General features: G+C 41.4%; 1 long non-coding RNA gene across 3 annotated transcripts; it reads left to right on the forward strand.

Moving 5' to 3' along the window:
- The first annotated feature begins 10,667 nt into the window (after nt 1-10,667).
- Nucleotides 10,668-14,672, forward strand: LOC123136891 (uncharacterized). Of its 3 annotated transcripts, none has more exons than XR_006467447.1 (4): nt 10,668-11,684; nt 11,857-11,913; nt 12,225-12,934; nt 14,401-14,672. It is a non-coding gene; the product is annotated as an uncharacterized lncRNA (long non-coding RNA). The 3 variants fall into 3 exon arrangements; XR_006467446.1 differs by having other exon boundaries at nt 12,225-12,303; nt 12,401-14,672; XR_006467445.1 differs by having other exon boundaries at nt 12,225-14,672.
- The last annotated feature ends 231 nt before the right edge of the window (nt 14,673-14,903 follow it).

Raw genomic sequence — 14,903 nt, forward strand, 5'->3', positions numbered from 1 at the left:
ATTGTGACGCATCCCAGAAGGGCCTCGGATGTGTATTAATGCAAGAAGGCAAGGTAGTCGCATATGCTTCCAGGCAACTAAGAAAGCATGAAGAAAATTATCCTACTCATGACCTGGAGTTGGCAGCAGTCATTCATGCACTCAAAGAGTGGAGGCACTTTTTGCTTGGGAATCATTGTGAAATATATACGGACCATAAAAGCCTCAAATATATTTTCACACAACCAGAACTCAATTTACGACAATGGCGCTGGTTGGAATTAGTGAAAGATTATGATGTTGGCACACACTACCATCCGGGAAAGGCGAATGTTGTGGCAGATCCTCTTAGTCGGAACCCTAGTTCGGGCAATGACGGTCTACCAAACTTGAGACCTGAATTTCAGCAGGAGTTTGCCAAACTCAACTTGGTGATGGTCACAGAGGGCAATGTGTCAAATTTGGAAATGCAGCCTACCCTAATGGAACAGATTAAGGAGGCTCAGCATGGACACCCCAGCATCGAAGGCATAAAAAGAAAAGTGAGTTTGGGCAAGGCCTCAGAATTCGTCATAGACGATAAGGGAATATTATGGTACAGAGACAGACTTTGTGTACCAAATATAGAAGATCTCAAACAGCAAATTCTAGCCGAAGGCCACACCGCTCCATATTCAATCCATCCTGGAGGGACCAAAATGTACAAGGACATTCAGGAAAAAATTTGGTGGCACGGTATGAAAAGGGATATAGCCACATTCATTGCATGTTGTGATTCATGTCAGCGCATTAAAGCCGAGCACCAAAAACCAGCAGGACTATTACAGCCAAACAAGATACCTGAGTGGAAATGGGATGAAGTTGGGATGGATTTTATTGTCGGACTACCTCGGTCACGGTACGGAAATGATGCCATATGGGTCATCACAGATAGATTGACTAAGGTGGCACATTTCATCCTAGTAAAGACGACCCACACTACCCATAAGCTTGCCAAACTTTATCTCTCCCGCATAGTTTGTGTGCATGGAATTCCAAAGACAATAATATCCGACAGAGGCACTCAGTTCATCTCTAGATTTTGGGATCAATTACAACAAGCTCTGGGAACTCAACTACCAATCAATACAGCAGACCACCCCTAGACTGATGGACAAACAGAACGCGTGAACCAAATCCTAGAGGACATGCTGAGAGCATGTGTTCTCACCTATGGAACTAGTTGGGAAGAAAGCTTGCCATATGCCGAGTTCGCAAACAACAACAGTTACCAAGCCAACCTACAAATGGCACCTTTTGAAGCCTTGTACGGGTGGAGATGTCGTACTCCATTAAATTGGTCAGAAATAGGAGACAGTCATATCTTCGGCCCAGACATGCTCAAGGAAGCCGAGGAGAAAGTTAGGCTAATCAGGGACCGACTCAAGACAGCTCAAAGCCGACAAAAGAGTTATTATGATCGAAAACATCGGGAAGTCAGCTTTGAACCCGGTGAATATGTGTGCCTACGAGTATCTCCTACGAGGGGCCTGCAACAGTTCAAAGTTAAAGGAAAGCTAGCACCAAGATTTATCGGACCCTTCTGTGTAGTTGCACGAAGAGGCACAGTAGCCTACCAGCTAGACCTACCCGAAGAGCAGTCAGACGTCCACAACGTGTTCCACGTCTCACAGTTGAGGAAATGTGTAAGCAACCCAGAGAAGCATGTATCTCATGAGGACATTAACGTGCAACCAGACCTCACCTACAGGGAACGTCCAATAAAAATATTGGAGGAGTCTGAAAGGAGAACCTGTCAGAAAACAATTAAGTTTTTCAAAGTCCAGTGGAGCAATCACACCGAGGACGAAGCAACATGGGAAAGAGACGATTTTCTTCGGACAGAGTACCCACGCCTCTTTGAGGATCAGCTGAAATCTCGGGGACGAGATTTTTCCTAAGAGGGTAGGTGTTGTAACACTCCAAAATTTTGATTTGGTTTTTATTAAAATCTTTATTTGATTTAAAGGAGGTTATTTGAATATTTTTTTAAAAGGGACTCTCCTCAAAAAAAATTATGACCTATATTTTTTTTGAAATATCCTCCTCAACCTTGATCTTTGGTGTTAAGGGTTTTTCATAAATTGTGTTGGCTCAACACAAATAATATTGGAGGGTTTTGCAATTATTTCTATTAAAAAGAAATCCTATGGATTTTGGTTTTTATTCTTTTCCCTTTTAAAGATTTCTCTTTTGCCATGTCACATGTTGATATCTTCTTCCAAACCCACCCCCTACCTTGGATCAAGTCAAGTATCCCAACTCCGGCAAGTTTCAACCCATTTTTTATTCTATTTATTTTATCCTCAAAACTATTTCTGTCATTTATTTTGGGCCTTGGTGACTTACAAAGGAAGTACCAGATTCCTTTTGAGTTTTAGTCCCAAACAAACTCCCCTGGCTAGTCCTTAGTACCCACAACCTAGATCCATCAAGATCCACTTGTCCACAGTTCAAATTTTTCAATTTTTTCTTGCTGCAAGTTTGGACCAGATTTGCAATTTTTGGTGAAATTCATTATTTTTATTCTCCAAAAATTCTGAGATAAATCAGGCGGCCCCTAGATGCATTGAGAGGTCACCTCACCAAGCCCCAACTCCAGAAAGCTTTTCCACAAGCAAAAACATTACATCAAGCACCTAGCGTGCACTGTTTCTGTCAATATTCAGAAAAGTTCAGAGATTCGGTGATTCAGTTTCAGTCGACAGTGTCGTTTCTTCTGAGCATGGCGTCAATCTCGCCAGTGCCCGCGTTGGCGCGATGCTCACTGCTCCTTCTCCTTATCCAGTGCGCCGCACGGTCGTTTGGACGGGCGCAAGCGTCGGTGGCGACATGTCTCGCCAACACCGGCGTCTTCTGCGGTGGCAGACCCACCCGTGGCAGTCAGCAGGGGCCGGCCCTGCCTTTCGGTGTTGTCTAGCACCGCCCAAGCCACCAGAAGCCTCCGCGTGGCCATCTCCTCCCCTTTGCACGCTGCAGCACCGTTGCCGTGGCCTGAGAAGCACAGGGTGCGCTCCCTGCCGCCGACGTGCCCGCGAGGCCGTTCCGTCGGGAACTTCGAGTATCACCCAAGTCATGTTTATTTTTCTGTCTAGTTTTTTATCATATTTATTTGAAAAATATTTGGAACACTTTTTGTGCATGCACGGTCTTTACGTAGTATTCGACTTTCTTTTATATCGTAGATACCGAAGGAGGTGACGGAGCCGCAAACTTCACCGAGCTAGACTCCGACTACTCCGAACCAGGCAAGCATGTTTGAACCTTTGATATGACGAGTGTCTTGCATGTTTACTTGAGTAGTTAGTTCATGGCATGTTTAATATAAGCATCGGTGAGTGTTATATTGCATGCAAGGCAACTGCAAGTGAGCTTCGAAACTTGATGTGTCATTTGATGGGAGATAACATGATCATGTGGTGACATGAAAGGTGGTAAGATGGTATTTTTGAAGCATGCCAGTCTTATGTCAACCGTTAAACTCCAGTGTTAACATGGATCAAGTCACGTTACCGTGCGTCCCCTTTTCGTGCTGCCACATGTTTTCTGCAAAGAATACGGTTTAGTAAGTTGCAAGCCTCTTTCCTTGTACACACCAAATAGAGGGGCCATGATGAGGGTTCCATGACCCTGGATTAAAGCCCATAATCCGGTCAGGGGGCATGGGTGTTTCCGGTTGGGACCGAGAGGGGGGCACCCCTTAGAGTGCGCGATATAAATTTGATCCCATGCTATTCGAGGTTGTGGCCTCCTCGTCTTAAAGTTTTTCTTGAACGTTGCCTAGGGTGATCCCTGGCAACGGGGTGTGGAATGTGTGTGTACTGGTTAGATGTGGTTCTTCTAAAATACCATAAACGGAACTAGTCCTTTGTGACTACTGAAATCCGTTGGCTGTGGTTAAAGAGTACAAACTCTGCAGAGTCAAAGCCATTCAAGTAACCGTACCTATGGTCAAGGACTGTGATCAACTTATCTATGTCAGTTTCAGTGTCAGTCCCAATGTCCGTCTCAGTGTTAGTCTCAGTGACAATCTCCGGTGAATAAACATGAGTGTTAAACCCAGCTGACTGTTATTCCTGTGGATGGACTAACCCGTTTATTATTATGTACTGAGTATTTCCTTGGAGTGGTTTAAATTCATGAACTGATTGAATACGAATGATGAAATATAAGCCCTTTATGTGATGTCACTTAGATGTCCGACTGTGGCACTCTTGTTGTTTACTTTCGATATAAGCCCTTTATGTGATGTCGCTCAGACGTCCGACTGTGGCATTCTTGTCATTTACTTTCGATATAAGCCCTTTATGTGATGTTGCTCACACGTCCGACTGTGGCATTATTGTCATTTACGGTCGATATAATCCCTTTATGTGATGTCGCTCAGACGTCTGACGGTGGCATTCTTGTTATTTACTTTCGATATAAGCCCTTTACGTGATGTCGCTCCAATGTCCGACTGTGGCATCCCTGTTATTTACTTTCATTATAAGCCCTTTTCGAGATGTCGCTTAAGACGTCCGACTGTGGCATGCACTATCATTTACATTTCAATATAATCCCTTTATGCGGTGTCGCCCTAACGCCCGACTACGGCATGTTAATTTTTTTTTACCTTTCGAGGCGTCGCTTCAGACACCCGATCGGTCTTCAGTTATTTTATCGGGATTTCGGGAGGACTACCGCTTGACTTCCTTTTTATTTAACATGGTGTGCAAATTTATTATCTGAGTGTGCATTACTAAACTGCTCATGTGCATCATGTTTGCATTTGTTATATCTTATGTCTGAACTGTCTTGCGAGTACATTCAAAGTACTCACCTGGCTTGTTGATTTGGCCAGATGTTGACGAAGGCGATCTTATGGATTAAGAGTACGATAGCGATTCCGACGCCTAGAGGAGTCCCAGTCAGTCCCGTGCGATCCTGGAATTGGTCACTTGTATCATATACGCTTCCGCTACCCGAATAAAACCATCGAGCCTCACTCTGACGCTCGATGAGATGTAAGAATTAGGAGTCATGTCACCCACTTCACTGTGACATATCCACCACCACTTTTATTACGAGTCAGTAGTTATGCCACCACACCCTTGTGCCATATCCGCCTTTATGTATAATGTTGGCATGCTTGTAATTAATTGTTGAGCAGCCTCAGCTCAACCTTGTATAATATTTAGTACTTCTGGATTTCTGTATCAAGGATTTGTCTACTAGTAAGGAAGATTTTCCTATACTGGTCTATATAAGGGTCGGTTTCTCAATAAATGTTTTATTGGAAAACCGGTCCTGACACCGACCCCTTCAATCTTGTTGATTCCCCTCAAAACCATGAATTCTCCTGGGTGATGGTTCGATTTATGAATGGCGTGCATGACGACATAAGACAAACATTCTCTATTTTTTACCAAGGCATGGTGAGGCCATACCATGGCACCACGCCAGCGGTCATGTTTTCCAAGCATGTATTTCATATAGTACCCAGTAAACACATCTCCTTGAAAAATCTGCCCATTCCTTGTAAAAGGCATGAGAATTTACTAAATAGCACGACCATGGTTTTCCAGACCGTTCTCATGCACCTTTTCAAGCACCGATTATTTGAATTTGAATTCTGTAAATTAATGCCTAGAAAATGCACGTAATCCCCTAAATATTGTAAATGAACCCAAAAAAGTTCCAAATTTGAACACGGTGATTAGCAGGGTTTATGTTCATCGTAGAAAAAAAAACTCATGGACAAAGGACAAAGAAAATTTGGATTCCCATTGAATCTCGGTGATTTACTATCGCACATGATTCATCTCTGTCGCCTCTGCGAACCGTGTGTGTTCACTCACACATGCAAAAGGAAAAAAGAAAACCCTCGCCCCATTCATCCCCACCCACTCACCGCAGACTCCTCCGCAACTCTACACCTCATCAACTTCTATCGCGGCGGCCACCCTAAGCTCGACGGCGTTGTTGTCGGCGGGCGGAGGTCGCGCTATAAACAACATGGGATTTCGCCCCTACCGCTTGCCGCCGCCTATCTACACCGACATTCTAGACTCTGGTCGACTAGGGTTTTCTGCGGGATTGGGCAGGGATTTTTCTCAGGGAGAAGGTAATCAACTTAGCGAAACATTCACTCATCTCATATCATAGTCAGTCCTTTGTTGTTAATCAACCAGCAGAAATCATCGTGGAATCATTTTTGTCCTAGCTAATTCGTGGGTGTTCATTCATGTGTCCACAGTGCAAGCACAAATCAGGCAAGTGTGGTCGCGGCTAGTCGGAAACGAAGTTCTATCTCACCATTTCGAATGACTTCAAGGAGCGCTCGGTATGTTCAATCTCAACCTACCACGGTCGGCATGGCCTAAATTTGTGAACATATATCATCTGTTGCTACATCATCTATATATTTGCATAAAATCTTTGTTACATTATCTATTTTAAATTATATTTTTTTTGTACTTTGCTTTCATCTATATATTGCTTTGTTCTATCAAGTACTCCCACATTTGCATCTTGCTCTAGTATTTCAATATATCTAATTTACAATCTTAATTTTCATTTCAAGCAGTACATCCCTTGCTTTGCAAGTATAGGAGTAGAAGGAAATTTTGGGCTTTACTTTATTGATGACTCCCAGGATGTCATATTGACAACGCAACATGGACATACAATAACGGTTAGCGTAAAACTTGATAAAGATGGTCACTCCTATTTTAATGCAGACCTTTGGAGAAAAATGTCTAAGTGTTATGAAATGAAAGCTGGTAATAAAATTCTGATGCGTGCACCACAGCCTGGTTTAATTGACATGGATGTTTACTTCCCCAACATCATCAGCCGATCAAAGTCTGATCTAGGTTAGTGTCCTTTCAACTTTCTCCATGCTGTCATATTAATTACCAAAATCGGGGTATTTGTTCTGACTAATTGATCACTATTTAAGCAACCAATTGTGATTTCATTTTCTAACTCCGTTCCTACGCAGTAACAAATTCTATTTACCAAATTATGCGCACTATATATTCTTCTGCCATGTTCAGAATAAATAATACCTTTCCACCTTTTAAGCAAGATATGTTGGATGCATAGTGAACAATCTATATGTTACTAAGCATACCAAATTTCACTGGAAGGACTTTAAGCATGTCATAAACTTTGTTAATAATCTGACAGAGATAGCACATCGTATGAACGCTGGATTTTGGATGGGATTAACTATACCTACGGTGCACACATTGAACAAGACTAATTGTGTGCACAAAATGCTGGTAAAAAGTCTTATTTTAATATTGATGCTCATAAACTATATATATCTTCAATGATATGTTACAATTGGTTTTCGTTCTACATTTCAACAGACCCGTTGTAGCAGTTCCTGGTTCGATTTCCCGGCGTGATCGAATTACACTTGTGCCTGCTAATAACGCCAAAGTGATTGCAAGGTACTGCATTTCCCGCAGAAATGGACCATTCAAATTAACAAGTTCTCGCTTGTCGTGTCAATGCATCCATATTGGAAAATTGGAGACACTGTTCTACTCATGCTCTACCAAGGCACGGGAGGGCTCTTCCTTTTCATTGATGAGATGCCGAGTCGCCGTGATCAAGCTGCTTCCAGTGGATAGTTGTGGTTGTTAGCGCTCAGCCTCTTAAAATGTGCTAGCTGTTACTATGTTAAGTATGTATATATGGACCATATGGTTGTTGGCCGTTAGCCTCTTAAAATGTGATAGTTGTTACTATGTTAAGTATCTAGATATGGACCATATGGTTGTCAAAACCGTGTTACATCCTCCTTTTGTGAAATAGTGTAACCACTACATATATGTTACTCAAATGTTGTTAGCCAAGTTCTTAAATTTTCATGGAAAGTATTAGTATCATACACAGTTCTTTGAGTTTAAGCGTGTGCCCGATGTCCAGAAGGCATTTGCATATTAACTGTCCATATTGCAAATTCACACACATGTTAACATAAGGAAACATATGTGCAACTTACTAATCATCGCACACGAATACGCAGACGCATCGTGTGCGATACTCCTAGCCACCGCAAGCAACTAGTTTGCATTTTTCAAAGTTTTTTATACACAGAGAATCGCACACGAACTTACTGTATTAACCATCTGTGTTGTAATTTCTCATCGCAAATAGTTCATCCAAGTCGGCTGTTTGCCATGTATCACGCACATCTTGTTTACAGGTATCATTTGTGTTCTTTTGGTTCATCACAAACAGTTCATCCATGTGAACTGTATGCCGCATATCACACACATCTTGTTAAGTTGAACCATTTCTGTTATATTCCTTAATCGAAAATAGTTCGTCTGAGTGAACCGTATGTCGTATATCACACACACCTTGATCTGGCTAACCGTTTCTGTTTCACTCCCAAATAGCAAACAGTTCATTAGAGTGAACTGTATGCTGTATATCACACACACACATTGATATGGCCGCCCATTTCTATTGTTTTGCCTCATCGCAAACAGTTCAAATGGACTAACCGTGTGCCCTGCATCGCACACATAACTATAATCTGAACCGTGTTTGATGGCTCTCCCATCGCAAATGTTTTGCACCTTTTTTGACGGTTCTTTTACACCACCGTCTGCGATTAATGCATCGCACATAGTTTCGTGAAAGGGTCTCTGATCGTAGTGTCGCGTTAGCAGCATCCTACAGTAGTGCACATTTCGGCGAAAGGAGGTAGAGCGTCTCCACTCTTTATGATTTTCTCCACTCTTAGAGCAAGTACAATAGGATGACGTAGGCGGGTTGTAAGCCTTTAAATATTATATTTTGGATAAGTTGGAGGAGAGAGAAGAGGAGAGAGAAGGGAAGCGGGCTACTGATTAACAGCCGGCTGCAGCACATCACTGGTACAACGAGGTGCTATACAAACAGTTTTTAACCCCTTTCCACGATGGCATTCTGAACCGTCGCCAAGTTAGTGATTGCGATAGGGGGTCCTTCGCACATGACCCAGAAACCATCGGGGATAGGCCCTCCTGGCACACATGCTCGCTCAAAATGAGGTCGTGTGCGGCGGGTGAGCGATCAAGTACGGTTATACATACATTTCTGCTACAAAATACAATTATACATGCCAAATCATTTCCGGTCGTATGTACATCCCACACAATTAGTGTCGGCTAAACGTTTCCGTTCATATGTACGTTCCACACAGTCAATCCAAGAATATGTTTCCATTAATATGTACATCCCACACAGTTAATCCAAGAAGTATGTTTCTGTTCGTATATACATCTCACACGGTCACTCTAAGGAAAACGTTTCCGTTCGCAGGTACATCACTCACAATTTTCCCCATTAAATCGTTTATGATAGTGTTGCCATTGCACACAGTATTAACAATTTTACCGTTTGCGTTATTGAATGCATCACACAGGTGCGTAGAAGAAACTATGTGGCATAGGCTATCCATCACAGACACTTTATATGTGGTAAACATCTGTGTAAGGTAGCCTAACGCAAACAGTTTTCAAGAGGAAGTCGTGTGTGAATGTTCATTGATCCAACACGTTTTATTCCTAGAAACTATGTGCGTTGTATGAGGTCATCACCCATGGTGTTTTCTCAATAAAGTTCGCTAATTGGCCATTAGCAGGCTAATTGTCCTATTATTAATAATCCATTTATTTATTGACATTTCATATTAAGCACACAATATGTTTCATTTCGTATTAAGGAAGCAGGATTTCATAATTGAAATACATCAGAGTACAACATCGCATAGCTTCAGCACTCAGCTACCCCATTACACAACTACACCAGCTCCAAATTTCACATGCAACATCTATAACCTTTCGACATTAGCATCATAGATGGTACATATACATATGAATATCATCTAGAAAACTGCTATAGCGGAAGGCGAATATTGAGCCTTTATTGATGTTGAAGGTCTTGCAACTTTAGGCCAGTGCCTGTGGATGATTGACTGTCCACCCTTTGTCCTCTTCAGAAAGACTTCAATATTGAACCGTGGGTGTTGTATGAATACCTTCCTTGCCTCTTGACCATATAGGTGGTTTGAGGGGTAATCATCAGTGAACTGCTTTGGAAAGGCCTGAAAACAAGGATATGCATAAATATCTTCTCTAGATTTGAAATGGCGCAAAGAAATCAAAAAGACAAGGTATAACCGTTAGTACCATCCTGTAGTGAACTGATGTCTTCTTCATTGTGCAGACAAAGATCTTGTTGTTTTTTGTTGCTAATTTCTTTATCCTACCAATCTTTCTGAGTTTTTTAACTTGACTGATATTGACAACTCATTTCCACTTATGCAAAAAGGGTCGAACAGTGGGTCAAAACCTCTAACATCAGCACCTACATGTGCAAGACCAAATTGCTAAAAACCTAATTTAAAACAATAATGAGGCTACCCAACTCGCATGGAGAAGGCTCCCCCGATCGACTCCTTCGATGGCATTTCGATCATGGTCAAACTGGTCTTTGACTTTGTTTCGACCGTTAGATGCTCGCTGCTCTCGCTGTTGGTTTGACCGCGTGGTAAGTTTGCATGGCCAATGGCCGGTGGGCTCTTATTCTTTGCCTATTGGCTGGGTAAGCCGTTTTGAGGTGCGAGTGCACCCTCTCCTTGCATGCCGCGTTCATGTCGCGCCATTTGCGGGGGCGTGGGTAACCCTGCCGTCGAAAGCCCCTCGGCCCAATCCAATCTCCTGCACTCCACAACCCTCCCTCCCTCCTCGATCTCTCTGCCTCAGCCGCCATAAATCCTAGGTCCTCCCCTTCTGCCCTGCTCTCCACCGCGCCGCCTCCTCCTCCCCTTCACCGTTCCCTCCAGCGGCAGGCATAGGGAGACAATGGCAGCGCTCGATTTGATCTGCCCCGCTCCCCTCCCTCTCCACTGCGCCTCGGCCTTGGCCGCCCCGTGCTCTGTCGGCGCCCTTCGTCCTCGATCCGGCCTCGGAAGGAGGAGTTTTGTTTGCTCCTACGGATGCTAATGTGGCTGCCATATCTGTGCCAAGCAGTGCCTGCTTGTATGACTTGTTGTATTCATCGTTATTATAATGTTGGTAAAGATTAATAAGGCTTAGGAGCATTATATTTGAGTGTCATGAAGGGTACTTGGTGCTTTTACTATGTTACGCACTTGATGCCAACTGAAGATTTAAGACTCGTGAATATGCTCAAGGGTAGAAATCTGTGCTACAAAGAAATGATGTGATCTTCAAAAAGGTTGGTGCGCCATCTAGAAAATGGAAACAAAAACATATTATATGCTTTTTGTATGCCAATCTGCCTCTAAACCAGCTAGGCACACCACTATAGAGAATCTGCGCAGAGCACAATTCCTTCTGGTGTATCATCTTGTATGACTGTAATAAGACTATATAGAGCATAATTTACATAAAAGGGCCTAGAGGCATCATTTGCTTGTTGACAAAAAAATGTTCCAACACAGTTTATCCTGCCGTAACTCATGACTCAGGACCAATATAGGTAGATTGGTACAGTTCCGGTGCTTTCTTGCTGTTGTTTATGCTCTACACAATCTGCTGTAACTTCATAATAACATGCCATTTGGTGTCTTGTTTCTGCAGAAAAATGAAGCAAGACAAGCTGGAGAAGCTCGCACGGACATCCAATTTCTTGTACCACTCAACTGAGCCGAGGTAATGATTTATTTCCACAAATCTTCTAGAGTAACACATCTTTTGTTTCCCCTTCACTTCCCACTCCTTTCCGATCTAGGCTGCCCACCTACGTCCACATCTTTTTTCTCTCGGTTTTTACTGCTGATTCTCTGGTTCTCTGATAATCTTATTTTGATTCCTCAACTTTTAGTTACTTGTGGAGACTATAAGAAGAATTTTTAGGAAGAGTTCGATCAAGAAGAGCAAGGTGAATTATATCTCTCTTGAACACAATCACACATGTTCGTGCATTTTCGGATTTTTCTGTGTAGTAGAGCACATGCCATGATTTTGTACTCCTCTTACCCACTGAGCAAAGCTACATTTGTAAATTAAGGTCTTAGAAGTTTTTGTTTTTACCTTTTGGTCTAATAGATTAGTATATGGTATTGGTCATGTGAACAGAGGCTGTCCGTTCTCCTTCTGATATATCAGTACATGGAATTATTATGTACAGATGACCCTTCCAAGATGAATATTTGAGTGCTCTTGTTTGAAACTTTTTGTTCACATGAGCAGGCCGACACCCATAGTTGTTTGGCATCAAATTCAGAAGATACACATCCTAAGATTGAAGCAATGCTACCTGAACCAAAGGGTTGTACGCCCACCATTATTAATATTCCATACTATTCATGTTCTTTAGATCCCAATAATTTATTTGGTCTTGCTTTTGACATAAAACACAAGTACAGGCAAAGAGAAGACGAGGTCAAACCCAAACACCGGAAGGTATCTTGGCACCAAACCATCATGAGGAGAAGGGGATGTGTTGTTGTACATGAGGTGTTAATAAAGTTTCACATTCTTTGTTCTGGTAGATTTGGTGTGTTGGGTTGCCATGTTTGCTGTATTTATTTTCCTTAGATTTCTCTAGTGTTTTTGGTGCAAATTGATCAGGGAGGGCCTAGGATTTTCTCAAGTTTTTGTCAGGTTATTCTATGTATAGGACTGTGCTTCTATGTGTCGTTTCCTTCAAACTGTCATTGCAACAAAAGATGAAAGGTGTCTTCGCGATCAGTAGACCAGTGTGTGATACCGCTTGTTGTAGTTCTATTGCTATGCATACATGGGCAATAAATGCAAGTAATATAGTTTTGATGATGTATGAGTGTATCTTGTGTATGTGCAGATAAGCAGCCCTGTTCAGAAGTGCTTTATAGAGGTCCTGTAAGCTTTCTAGACATACATGTTGTTTCTAGTCTCTCTCGGCTTCCCCAATCCTAGAGGTAATAATATGATTTATTTATGTTGTTTGCCCAAATTAAGAAGTGAACTTTTGCTACATATTTGCTCGATGTGTGTCCTGTAAACTCTAAGCTTTCTAGGCATACATGTGCATGTGTATTTGTTAGTTACTAATATGAATTATGGATGTTGTTTGCCGAAATTCAGAATTGAACTTTTGTTGTATACTTGCTCGCTGTGTGTCCTATAAACTCTAAGTTTTCTGGGCGTGCATGTACACGTGTATTTGTTAGGTAATAATATGATTTCTTTATGTTTTTTGCCAAAATTCAGAACTAAACTTTTGCTATATATTTGCTCACTGTATGTGATGTAAACTGTGTCACCATTTTCCCTAAGATCCACTATGACAATGAAAAAGATTTCTCAGAACTGTGTCACCATAAATGTTCCATCATTGTCCATATCAGTCCCATGCCATATTAATTTCAGAAGAATAAATTCTTATTCAGATGTTCATTGTGTTTTTATGTACTGCTATATCTAAAAAAGCAAGTTTCAGCTAAAACCAGAGCCATGGTTAAGATACTCTTTGCACCTAGGATATGTGTATATGTTCAGATTGCTAACTCTAAACTATAGTTTTAGAAAATGTGGTGCCCTCGCTTATTTTTCTAATGCATGAACTTAGGGTAAATGTTTTATGTGTAATGCGTGCTTGATTTCTTTTTTATTCTGGTGGACTTTGATTTTCTCCACCATGCTTCTCTCCAATGGGATGAGTCTGTTTTCGCAGCAGCTGGTGATGCATGTGCTTATTGTTGGCTGTTGCTATGTGGTATGCATTTTCTCATTGTTGGTTGTTTGTTGTTTGCTACGATTAAGATACATTGGCATGTACATTTTATATCAGTTTTGTTTTCAACACCACCTATCACTGTATAATTTGCCGTTAATAGAGTAGTTTCTCCTTTATTGCATTGCATAATGCTAGCAAGCTACACTGCACCATAAACAAAAATAATCCTCTTCCAAGGTTAAACCTGTTTTTTTCCCTTCTAGCAAAGATCTTCTCTGGAAAAGATCAATTCCGTTAGCCTATAATATTGCAGTTCTTTCGTCTCCTTCAAAGATTTATAAATATTTTCTGTTTCCACTCCATTCATTCTCATGGATTCTAAAAAAAAAATTGTTTTTGTTGATTAATAATATTGCTTTCCCTTTCAGTTTTGTGGTGGTCGATGCATGTAGAATATACAGACTTTCCTAGAATGGCGCCTTTTAGTTTTTCTGCTTGTTGTTAGTTCATTGATGAGAACACTTATGTATATGATTGCTGCATGCATGATATCCTGCTATATACTGAGAAATATTTTTGTTTTCTGGACATTGTTTTCTAAATCCTATCAACATATTACCTGATATGTTCTTTGAAGTTTCTATTTTATAGCGAGCTTTGCACTGGTCAACTTGAGTATGGTATGGTTATCTTTTCTTTTGTTTACAGGCGATGTGTGGTAGAAGTTGTACTCACAGGAAGACTATCATTCTGTGTATAAACCACGTTCTACGATTCACTTCTTTTATGCATATTTACTTTCCAGTTTCAGGACTGAAATCCATCCGTTGTAATGAATTTGGTTGTATGGGCATTACCTATTTGACTTAGGCTTGCTTCATCACATATAGACTGCTTTTCTTTTCCCCATTGCTTGTATGACCTAAAACTATCATGTATATGAGGCAAGTTATTAGCAATGTTTCACATTTTCTTACTTGCAATATTGTGCTTGCCTATTCAGGTGTTCCAAGACCCAAATCATCAGAAAAACAACACATACAACACTTTTTTATTTTGAACTTTGGTTACCCTTATACAAGCCCCTGTTCATTTTGTTTATATAGTGGTCAGAATAGTAACTATATGTGCTTGCTCAATACTGATAAATGGAATATTTTCGAAGCACGTATGGTGTGCGTCTGTTCGCAATTTGGCGCAACGAGAGATTA

Source organism: Triticum aestivum, chromosome 6B (assembly GCF_018294505.1).
Source record: "Triticum aestivum cultivar Chinese Spring chromosome 6B, IWGSC CS RefSeq v2.1, whole genome shotgun sequence".
Taxonomy (NCBI): domain Eukaryota; kingdom Viridiplantae; phylum Streptophyta; class Magnoliopsida; order Poales; family Poaceae; genus Triticum; species Triticum aestivum.